This window comes from Delphinus delphis, chromosome 2 (genome assembly GCF_949987515.2).
Source record: "Delphinus delphis chromosome 2, mDelDel1.2, whole genome shotgun sequence".
In the NCBI taxonomy this organism is placed as follows: Eukaryota; Metazoa; Chordata; class Mammalia; order Artiodactyla; family Delphinidae; genus Delphinus; species Delphinus delphis.
Genome location: NC_082684.1, coordinates 164,183,452 through 164,195,742, shown reverse-complemented (window position 1 = coordinate 164,195,742; position 12,291 = coordinate 164,183,452). Strand labels below are relative to the sequence as shown.

Sequence of the window (12,291 nt, the reverse complement as noted above, 5' to 3'; positions counted from 1 at the left end):
TGGTAGGGGATATTTACGTGACTTGCACTAACAGGGGAAAATGGCGTTAAGACGTATTCTTCCAGAAAACTTGTTTATGTCTTTTGTAAAAATTGGTGGTGTGATTAATATTATTAGATAATCATCAGACAGGAATACATGTATGTGCATTTTAATCTCTTTGTACGTTATTTTGTTCTATAGAGGGGTAGAAACAATTATGATGACCAGTGACCCATGCCAGGTTGTATTAAAATGTGTAAAATCAAGCATTTCTTAGTTTGTTTAGAAAATGTAAAGAAAGATTAGAAATGCTCAGAAAAGCAGAAGACGTAAGTGTGGAGTGATGAGATTCTCGATGCCCTCCCTGGTTAATTGGCCTAAGGCTCATTGAGAAAATTCTGATTCAGGGAGAAAAGAGATTAATTCTTTTGGCCTGGGCACTGGTTTCATAACAGCAAACCTGGACAGCTTGACAAACTATTTCTGGAATCCTGTGTTTTTTGAAACAGTCTGTTCACTTAGAGGGAAAATTTCCAGTTGGTTTGCGTGAGCCTGATGCCACAGGGGAGAGTTGGCTGTTTTGTGTGAACAGGACAGCTGATGACGCTCGGAAGTGCCCCATGTCATTTCTTTCTTGGGAGATTGAGAAACCAATACAGAACCTCTTGAGAGGTTAAGGGATACCAAGGCAGAAAGCTGGGAGAAAAGCTGGTTCCATATGAATTGGAAAATAGTCATGATGAAGAAGATGAGAAAGTTCCAACGGTACCAGGAGGTACCCTAAGTATTTTAGGTTGTAAAGGTCGAAACTTACAGAATTAAATTATTAGCCAGTATTTAGACATTCAAGCTCCCTTTCTCATTATTTCCTCCTTTGACATTGGTTAGGACTTTTTGGCTGCAAGTGACAGAAAGGCAACGCAAACTAGCCTAAAGCAGAAGAGAGGATGTACTGCTTTGCTCGCTGATGGCTGAAAAGCCCAGGTGTCGGTGGGTCCTGGGGTTATCATCAGGTTTCAGCTCTTTTCTCTCCTAACTCTTTTCCGGGTAGCCTCTTTCCTTATGATGATGGCAAGATAGCTTTTAAGCAAGCTTCAGCCTTATATCCTAGCCAGCTCCGCAGAAAGAGTTTTCCTTCCCCATTAGTTTGAATGAAAACTTCAAGATTATTTGCCTGGGTCTGATTTTAGTCACATGCCCATCTCTGTGGCCAGGAGGACGAGACAAACTGAAGAGGTGGGGCTTCGAGCAACCACACTCAGACCAGAGGGACTGGGTCATTCCAAAGGGAAGAGCAAGTTGATGCTACCAGAGGAGGAACATGGATGCTGAACACCGAAATGCAGACGTTCGTCCCGGACATGTAAATTATAATGCATTTATTTAAAGGTGCTCACCTACACTTCTTTGACCTTATAGAAGGGTTCAACACATGTGACTACACACACGTAAAGTGGAGAATCACGGAGCTGGCCTCCTAGCCTTGTTTCCCACCCAGTAGAGAAATTCACAATTTCGGTGTCCGTGCTAAGTAGTCTTTCAGCTTCTACTTGAATTCCTTTGAAGATCTTAAGTTTGTTACTCCGTAAGTGCGTGTATACCATTTTAATAGGAAGTTCTTCTTTACCACAGTAAGTTGAGAGTTTCCCCTCTCCTCTCTTGACTTTGTGCTCATGGTCCCTTTTCTGCCTTTTGGAGTCACGCGGAGTAAATTTAATCTTTCTAAGCCACGGTCTCGTGGCTCTTTCAAATTCCGTCTTGTCTCTTGGCTACACACACCTATTTCTCTTCATTGTACACTTCTCTCCCCGCTTCCTCCTGTTCCTTCTTTTTTATAATATAAAGAAACCTTACAGGTGCTCATTATTGGAGGAAACTCTGTGTCTCCAATTTCATGGCAATTGTTGGACATGTAATTCATCTTTAGAAGTTTCTCAAGTTTCTCATGAATTACAGTTTGAGGCTCAATAAAGAGTTTGTCATGAAAGTGAATTTAAAAAATAGCGCTCTCAGACATTTATGTGTTCAATTTCAAAAGTAAAGTGAAATTATTTCAGAAACATAGGCCTTTAAACTTTTTTGGTGTGTGTTCTAAATATTCTAAAGATGGAGCAAATGGGGCATGATGACAATAATTCTGAAGTGTCCTAAAATAGTCCATGGATATAAATATTCAGTTAACCTGTAAGAGAATAATGATTTTGTAGATCAGAATTAAGATTCTAACGCACACTTGACCTAGTAAATGAACTCTTAAGGAATGTCTCATTGTTCTCCCTTGTGTTACTGTGTTTTTAGTACAGTAAGTCCAAGCCAAGAATATTAAAATCTTGGCTTTTTAGAGGAAATTCAGAGGCTTAAAATAAAACTTCTTTATTAGTGATTCTCTACTAGCCATTGACATTTCTGGATCAGTGTCATTTTCCTTTAGCTAAATGTCTTAAACAGATTTGTCTTAGAAAAAGTGTATATTGTTCTATTTCCTGTTTTTTCTACTTTAAATCGATCTCTTTTAATCACTAAATTTTGTTAGTTCTTAACCTTTATTTTTGTTTATAAGCATTAGCAAGAATAAGTTTGATCAACATTGAGTTGCTATCATCTTTATAAGAAATGCAGTAGTAGCAAATTTATTCATTTATCTAGGTGATGATTACTCTTTTCATGAAAAAGTTCTCATTTAATAATATTTTTTCCAGCAACTGCAACATATATGTCTGGTGGGTAAAAGTCTGGGGAAAAAGAAATTTGGCATCTTTAAGAAGTGTACACTTCTTACAAGGCAGGGAGGAGAAGCCGAGTGGACTTTAAATAGAGTTATCCAAGCCTATGAGAATGGAGGGAAGTGACCAAAGTCTTAGGAAGATTGTTCTTCACTCTCTCATTTTCCATACAGCTTAATGCTGATGTGGAGAGACTGATGGATCTTGAGTTGGCAGAACTATTAGTCTAAGAGGAGGATGAATTGAGGATGCAGGTGTGGAAGGACAGAGAGGAAGGCTAACACGGAACCGGGTGGAAGAAAGGTGTGCAGCTGCCGATGGTAAGACCAGAAGAGCAACTTGTCACATGCAGTTTCGACTGAAACCCATCACCCCGGCTTTGTTAATGTTTTTACCTAGTGCAATTTCTTTTCCAGTGACTGTTCCAGGAATAACGTGCCAGATGGAGTGAAAGTGTTACTGGGTCGAATGAAATCCTATTACTAGTCCCATCTGCTTACGGCCCCTGGGGCTTTGCAGCTGCAGGATTAAAGACTAATCCTGAGTGACAGACGCAAAAGGGGCAATCCTCATACATAGTAGCTGCTCAGTAAATGCCATTGGATTTGAGTGAAGACATTAGTGATTGATGGGGCTGCCTTTGCAATAAGAAACATGAGTTAAGACATGAACATGTTTTAGAACAGTTTCTGCCTACAATTCAAAAGGAAACACTTCGGTCCTTCCCATCTTTCTTTCTTCTTAAACAAATACTTTCTGAACACCTGCTAAGTACTTAACTCATTTTAGGTACTGTGTGTGGAAAAACAGTCATATAATCCCAGCTTTTTATGAGGTTGAGGCTGTGTACCTAATTTTTTGTCCTCTAACACAAGCTTTAAAAAAATCATCTCAAATCCTCCCGAATTATTGCCAAGTTTGAAGAAAACAAAATAGCACTTTTATTCATTTGTATGTTAGAGTGTGTTAAGCAGAAAATTGTGATCTATTTCACGATGTAAATATAAAACAGACTGGAAAGGATTCTGTGTTCCTCTGAAACTAAAGTGTATGCTGTGGTCAGATTTTTCTCTTCACTCAAAGTGAGGTTTCTCCCTGTTCCTTAAAGGCGCTTCCGTGTATAGTTCAGTGCCATCCAGGAATAAACCCTTTCAGTGACTCATTATTGGGCAGACTCGATATACAGGGAGAACTACCTGTACTGAATATTTGTTACAACACACCTTGCTAATATCAGTTAAAAAGCCCCTCTGCTGATTTGTTTCTTCCCTCCAGTTGCCTATCTCATTCTCAAGATTTTTTTTCTTCTGCTTGCACAAATCAATTTCCTTTTTCGGGCTGCTTTTTCCCCTCACCCCGTCTGTCTGTACATCTCTGCGGCACCTATCACCATAGCACCCATTTAATAGTATCTGTGCTAATTATCCTATCTTTAAGACACAGTGGCTTGGTTTGTTAGAACAGAATTTATACTGCATTTCTAATTATGGGCATTTATAAGTAATGGCTTAATTTTGATGTGGTAAGAACATGGTTTGCCATATTTTTAGAAATAGTAATTAGAAATGCATCTCCTAAAATCATTACTTTAAAAACTTCATTAACAAATAAAGAAGCAGAATAATTTAATTAGTAAAAGTTAATAAAAACTTTCAGTTGCCTTAAATGGTCAATAAAACTGAAGGGGATTGTGTGTATTATTAATTTTTTCTTAAAGTTGAGTCAGATCCCTATGTGCTGGATGTGAACTCATGAATTTTCTTTTTCTGTATCCTTGGCCATTGTGTTTATGATTATTGTGGTGGTTGACCTGGATTGTTTTTCTGAGTAGGAAACACCCTCAACAGATAAAAATCAGGGCTTATCTTGGCTTTGCAGTAAAAATCCCAAAATAGCATAAAAGTTTTTAAGGAGTGAACAATCTGTAGAAATCAGAAAGGAAATATGTATGTGTTTTTAGAAATCTCATTTGAATTCAGATTGTTTTTTGACCTCTACTATATATTTAAATAGGTACTAGTTTTCTATTTTAAGCCTTCATCATTGCTGTGGTTTTTAAACAACAAAGCAAAACAAAATAAAACAAAAATCCCAAGTGAAAAAAAAAAACTGTAACTCCAGAGATATTTAAAAGCATTTCTGTAGAGACACAGACGTAGAGAACAAACAGAGAACAAACATATGGATAACAAGGGGGAAAGGGAGGTGGTGGGATGAATTGGGAGATTGGGATTAACATCTATACACTATTGATACTATGTATAAAATAGATAACTAATGAGAACCTACTGTATAGCACAGGGAACTCTACTCAGTGCTCTGTGGTGATCTAAATGAGAAGGAAATCCAGAAAAGGGGATATGTGTGTACACGTAGCTGATTCACTTTGCTGTACAGTATAAACTAACACAATATTGTAAAGCAACTATACTCCAATAAAAATTAAAATCAAAAAAACATCTCTGTTCTACAGTGGGAATCAGAAGGAAAATATAACCAACATTGATTCTAAAAGTTTGAATAGAAAACCTTGATAATCTCAGTCATGTTTCCATGGATTTCATTAAAGAGACATTCCAGCTCCAGTTACTCATTACAATTTATTTATTAAATTTAATTAAATGTAATTCTAATGTTAGTCTAAAATATTAGGTCTCTAATAACTATTAGTGGTTTGATATTAATTGCGAACTTAGAGCATTAGGTACCATGCAGGACGGAAGCCACAGCCTGTGTCCTTGATAGCACATGGGGAGCGATGTAGGAGCAGGGCCATGCATGTGACGTGTGCAAGGGTGGACACCCGAGGAGGTTAGAAATAAGGTGGAAGGTATAAGGGAACAAGATCGTAACTGCGTGTGTGGTTGAGCGTCTCTTTTAAACACCAGGGCTTTTGCTATGTCCTTCAGCCCCTGGAGCAATTGGGCATATATTGTAATGTCCCAAGTGTCCCCAAGCTGAAATCACTCTGGCTTTCATATACCTGTGGCCTTTTGTGCAACCTTTATTTCTAATGCTTTATCTTTTATATACTCAACTTCCACTTTTGGTTCTCCTTTGCAGCAAAATCATTCTTGTAGATTCATCTTCTTGACCGCAGCTTGGCCACCCCTCCCTTCTTTGTGCTCTTTAGGTGTACACTCTTCTCAGATACTCAATACGTTAAAAAAAATTGATGACCTTCCTGAGATCCCATTTCAAGTCCTACTTCTGTTGTGTGTAGCAGTAATAACTAGACCAGTGGGGGATTTAGGGGTTGGCCAGATAAGACACATATCTAAATCCTTCAGATATGGAAACAAAGGAACAAAATTTCTAATAGCACTCCTGGGCATACCTAACAGATTCCTTTTTTTTTTCCCCCTCATTAAACTTTTTTAATGAGTCTCAAATTCTGTGACAGATTTTTGGTCAAGTTGTTTCTATTGCAAAGTACTGAGTTTAAAAACTAATAACTTAAAACTGCCACACACAAAACAAATGGTCCACAACACATTCTCCTTTCCTTCTGAAGGTTTTACGATGCAGTGTTATCATTAACCAGTCTTTTGCTATTAAACTTAAATGGTCAATTGAGACAAACAGTTCTGAGACCAATCTTCCACCACTGATTAAGACTGAGGTGACAGGTGTTGGGGATAATATTCATTTAGCCTTCTGAGCTTTCTGGGCAGACTTGGTGACCTTGCCAGCTCCAGCTGCCTTGTCCACTGCTTTGATGACACTCACAGCAACCGTCTGTCTCATGTCAGGAACAGCAAAGCGGCCCAGAGGAGGATAGTCAGAGAAGCTCTCAGCACACATGGGTTTGCCAGGAACCGTATCAACGATGGCAGCATCACCAGATTTCAAGAATTTGGGCTCATCTTCCAGCTTTTTCCCAGAACAATGATCAATCCTCTTCAGCTCAGCAAACTTGCAAGCAGCGTGAGCTGTGTGACAATCCGGCACAGGTGCATAGCCAGCACTGCTTTGGCCTGGATGGTTCAAGATAACCACCTGAGCTGTGAAGCCAGCTGCTTCCATCGGTGGGTCATTTTTGCTCTCACCAGCCACATTGCCACGACGAACATCTTTGACAGACACGTTCTTGACATGGAAGCCCACGTTGTCCCCAGGAAGGGCTTCACTCAAAGCTTCCTGGTGCGTTTCAACAGACTTCAGTTGACTGGAGCAAAGGTGACCACCATGCCAGGTTTGAGAACACCAGTCTCCACTCGACCCACAGGGACAGTACCAATACCACCAATTTTGTAGACGTCCTGGAGGGGCAAACGCAAGGGCTTGTCAGTTGAGCGAGTTGGTGGCAGGACGCCATCCAGAGCTTCAGGCAGTGCGGTTCCACTGGCACTGCCACCCTTACGGGTGACTCTCCGTCCCTTGAACCACGGCATGTTAGCTCTTGGCTCCAGCATGTTTTCACCATTCCGGCCAGAAACAGGCACAAAAGCTGCTGTGTCGGGGTCGTAGCCAGTTTTCTGAATGGAGGTGCTGACTTCCTTAACAGTTTCCTCGTGTCTCTTCCGGCTGTAGGGTGGCTCGGTGGAATCCATTTTGTTGACTCCAAGAATCAGTTGTTTCACACCCAGAGTGTAGGCCAGAAGGGCATGCTCACGGGTCTGCCCATTCTCAGAAATACCTGCTTCAAATTCACCAACGCCAGCAGCAACCATCAGGACAGCACGGTCAGCCCGGGATGTGCCTGTCATCATGTTTTTGATGAAGCCTCTGTGTCCTGGGGCATCAGTGGTGGTCACATAGTCCTTGCTGGTCTCGAATTTCCATAGGGAGATATCAGTGGTGATACCACGCTCGAGTTCAGCTTTCAGTTTTTCCAAGACCCAGGCATACTTGAAGGAGCCCTTTCCCATCTCGGTAGCCTCCTTCTCTAACTTTTCAATGGTTCTCTTATCAATCCCACCACATTTGTAGATCAGATGGCCAGGAGTGGTAGACTTCCCCGAATCTACGTGTCCGATGACAACGATGTTGATGTCTCCTTTCCCATTTTTGCTTAGGTTCAGCAGTGGTTTTCCTGACACCTGTGTCCTGGCGGCAAGCCTGTTGCGAAAAAGCCAGATTCCTTTCAAAATCTCATTTCTTTCTCTTTATTGCCTTTTCTTGCTTCCCCTCCCCCAACTTTTTCTGTCTTTCACCCTAACACGTTGTGATAGAGCGTTTTCTTAGTTCAGAGGCTAAGAATTTAGCTGTATTGATTTGTCACATCGCACCTGCTGAAATCCTAGTGGAAAAAAAACTTGGCACATGAAATAGAAGTCAGTCTGATAAAATTAAACCTCACAAATGATGCAGCTGCTGTGTACATAGAGAACGCGATCCGCATCTTCATCACTGACTGCTTCAGTATTCTCATTTTACATCTTGGCTCTTTTCATTGGGCTTGCATTTTGCATGTTGGGAAAGTACATTTTGGGATGGTCATTTCATCCTGCAGAAGCAGACACTTGATTCATATGGCTATGTGATTGCGTCTGTAACTTAGGTGCACGTAAACTGTGATAATTTACAGATTATTATCTGTAGAGCCGACCCAGGTACAACTTCTGCAGAGGAGAAGCTGATGCCAAGTAGGTGGCTCAATCCCGAGGGACTGTGAGGCCGAGGAGGACGCACCCATCTTTAGGGGCAAAAACATCATTTAAAGGAAGAATGATATTAGCATACTTTCTGGGGGGTAAATCTGAAGAGTTTTACTTCTTCCTAGGATCTCTGATTATTTTATTATTTTTTTATGGCCACAATGTTTGCAAGGCTGAGACTGGGCTGTGCTTGTGCCAACTTTGGAGAAATGTAGGTAGATGAACTTGTGAAAAAGCTATTTACGTAAAAACAAATGTCACCTCATGTTAGGGATTTCTACCTCCTTTTTTAAATTTCTTCATTCACTCAAAACACGTGTATTAAGTGCCTACCAAGTACAAGGCCCAGTTTAGGAGCTGGGGATATAGCAGTTCCCTTGCTCTCATGCAACTTCATTCTAGTGAAAGGACACAGATTTAAAAAAATGGTTAATAGCTCACAAATCACTTGGTGCTTGATGCTGTGGAAACAGTAATGCAGGGAAAGAGAATGCTGGGGTGAGGGGTGGGTTCCTATTTTATGCTGGATAATCAGAGATGGTCTCCAATGAGGGGATATTTGAGCAGACCTGATGGAAGTGAGAGAGGGAGCTGTGATGTTTGGGGAAAGAGCAAGTATAAAGATAGGAGGTGGAAGCACGGTGGTGTGTTGGAAAAAGTAAGAACAATGAATGGAGAGAGTACAGGGCAAAGGAGGTGGGGCTTGCAAGAAGCAGGAAACAAAATTCTTTTAGAAGATTTTAAGAATTTTGACTTCCACTAACCGAGAAGAAAAGAGTGATGGTGTCTGATTTATGTTTTACAAGTCCTGTCTGGTCGCTCTGTTGAGAATAGACTGTAGGAGGCAGGGGTGGATGCAGGGAGCCCCATCAGGTGTCAGGGGCAGTTATCCAGGTGGGAAACGATGGGGTTTGTGCCATGGTAGTGATAGTGGAAGAGATCGGAAGGGGTCACGTTCAGAATATATTTTGGAGGTGGAGCCACCAGGATTTACCTTTGGGGTGTGGGTTATAGAAAATACAAGGAGATAGGGCTTCCCTGGTGGCGCAGTGGTTAAGAATCTGCCTACCAATGCAGGGGACATGGGTTCGAGCCTTGGTCCGGGAAGATCCCACGTGCCGCGGAGCAATGAAGCCCATGCACCACAACTACTGAGCGCACGTGCCACAACTACTGAGCCCACATGCCACAACTACTGAAGTCTGCATGCCTAGAGCCTGTGCTCCGCAACAAGAGAAGCCACTGCAATGAGAAGCCTGTGTACTGCAATGAAGAGTAGCCCCCGCTTGCCGCAACAAGAGAAAAGCCCGTGCGCAGCAACAAAGACCCAATGCAGCCAACAATAAAAATAAATTAATTAAAAAAAAATACAAGGAGATAAATATCCCTTTTTTTTTTTTTGTCTGAGAAATTGGTCAGTGAGTAGTAATTTACGGAAACGGGAGAGGCCCAAGGAGGCACGGGTGTTCTGGGGAGAATCAGGAGTTTGGTGTGGGACTGGTTAGGTTTGAGATGTCTACCCGACATCCAAGATATGTGAAGAAGGTAGGTGGATCCATGAGCCTGGAGATCAGGAGACAAGTCTGGGCTGGAGTCAGCATAGAGAAGGTATTTAAAGCCGTGAGACTGGTCGAGATCTAGTCGGTGTGGGTATATACAGGAAAGTAAAGAAGTACAGTGACTGAGCCCTAAGCCACCCCAAGGTTAGGCAGTTGAGAACCAGCCGTACATGCTAAGGAGGGTTAGCCAGTGTCTTAGTTTCCTACAGCTGCCAGAACAGAGCACCAAAACCTGAGTGGCTTCAAACAACAGAAGTTTATTGTCTCCCAGTTCTGGAGGCTAGAAGTCTGATTCAGGGTGTTAGCAGGACCATACTACCTCTGATGGCTCTAGTGGGGGAGTTCCTCCTTGCCTCTTCTACCTTCTGGCGTTTACTGGCAACACGTGGTATTCAGTGGCTTGTAGATGCGTCACTCCAGTCACATGGTTATCTTCTCCCCGTGTATCTTCACTTCATCTTCCCTCTGTGCCTCTGTGCGTCCAAATTTCCCCATTTCATAAGGACACCAGTCGAGTTGGATTAAGGCCCACCCTAATGACCTCACCTTAACCTGGTTATATATGGGAAATCTGCAAAGACCCTATTTCCAAGCATGGTTACATTCTCAGGTACTGGGGGTTAGGACTTCAACGTATCTTTTTGGGGGGGACACAATTCAATTCATAACAGCCAGCGAGGTGGTAAGAGAACCAGGAGAGTGTGGTATTCTGGAAGCCAGGTGAAGAATGTGCTTCCGACAGGAAGGATGGATAAACTGAGTCAGATGCTGGTGATGGAACAAACAAGATGGGGACTGAGGACTGACCGTTGGCTTGACCATGTGGGGGTCATTGGTGTCCTTGCCATGAGTGGTTTCAGTGTAGTGGTGAGGGCGAGAATTGGATTGAAGTTCAAGAGAGAATGGAAACAGAGGAGTTAGAGAAAGCAAGTGTAGACAGCTTTTTGAGGCATTTTGCATATAAGGCATGAGAAGAATGGGGTGGTGGCAGTGGAGAAACCAGAGTTCAAAGGAAAAATTTTAAAACAGTGGGAGAGGTAGCAGTATGCTTATATACCAGTGTGGAATGACTCAATAGAGAGGAGGAGTATTACAGAGAAAAGGGGACAATTTCTAGAACGATGTCTTTGAGGTGGCAAGAGGATGTGGAATGTAATAGCCACGCAGAGGAAGGCTGTGTCAACAAGCCCTCCAGGTGATTCTTATGCACTTCCAAGTTGGAGACCCGCTGTTCCAGTTGATCTCTGGGACCTTTTAAAATTCTATGTCTTGGGCTTCCCTGGTGGCGCAGTGGTTTGAGAGTCCGCCTGCCGATGCAGGGGACATGGGTTCGTGCCCCTGTCCGGGAAGATCCCACATGCCGCGGAGCGGCTGGGCCCGTGAGCCATGGCCGCTGAGCCTGCGCATCCGGAGCCTGTGCTCCGCAACGGGAGAGGCCACAACAGTGAGAGGCCCGCGTACCACTCACACACACAAAAATAAATAAAATAAAATTCTATGTCTTGTGATGTATTTTACCCCATTAGTTGAGTATGAAATCCCCCTTTTGTTTAGAATAATGATTACTGCCTAATGTGCGCGAAGAATGAGTTCAGATGGATATGACCACAGAGTATGTACAAGGAGTTGAGCCATAGGGCATGGTAGCTCTCCCACTGTGCTTTACTCTCAGGGCCTTAATAAGCTGTACTGTCTCTTTAAACTACCATTTCTGCCATTTAGAGGTGCCTCTTCAGCATTGCCTGGGAGATCTGGCTGTGTCTCCAACTGCTATTTTTAGATGACCCTGCATCAGACCCCAGTAGAGTGAAGAGCATGTCATGGAGACTTGAAATATTTGTATTTGGCAGGACTCAAATGCTGTACGACAGATTAATGTCCTAATACCCAAATGCTATTCTATCAAATTTTTGTATATTGAGTTAACATAAAATGTGACCTAGGACTTCCATTAAAACTTTCCAAAGAAAACCCCAGTTTGGCTTGTCTGAGGAGTGTTCAGTTTTATTTTGTTCACTCAAAATTGTAGCTAAAGGTTGGTATTATCACCTTAATGTGATTGCTCTTTGACTCACTTTTATTCCAAAATACACAGTTTCCAATAAGAGAGCCATACTTTCTTTCTTGAATCAATGCAAGTTCACTTTCATTTTCCTAATGTTAGAGGACTGAAGAAAGTTGAGACAACGGAGAGTTTTAATCAAAGCAGGCAGCAATTGACTTCAGTTTTAGTAAAATAACTTGGTGTGAACAGATGTTTGGCCAGCACAGAGAATTATGCATTACTACCTATTGAAATTAATTTGAGAATATTGACTGCACATTATTTGGTGGAAACTATGAGATTAGCAAGGTTATACATCCCATACTCTCTGAGGTTTCCATTTATCAAGAGGATATTTATCCCCCTTTCCCATTTGAAGGAGT

General features: G+C 42.0%; 1 protein-coding gene and 1 pseudogene across 2 annotated transcripts in view; one reads left to right on the top strand and one right to left on the bottom strand.

Moving 5' to 3' along the window:
• Window positions 1–12,291, top strand: part of NEBL (nebulette) — a 337,204-nt gene that overhangs the window by 84,749 nt on the left and 240,164 nt on the right. The gene's annotated exons all lie outside the window — the stretch shown is intronic.
• LOC132421066 (elongation factor 1-alpha 1-like) lies at window positions 6,351–7,591 on the bottom strand (annotated as a pseudogene).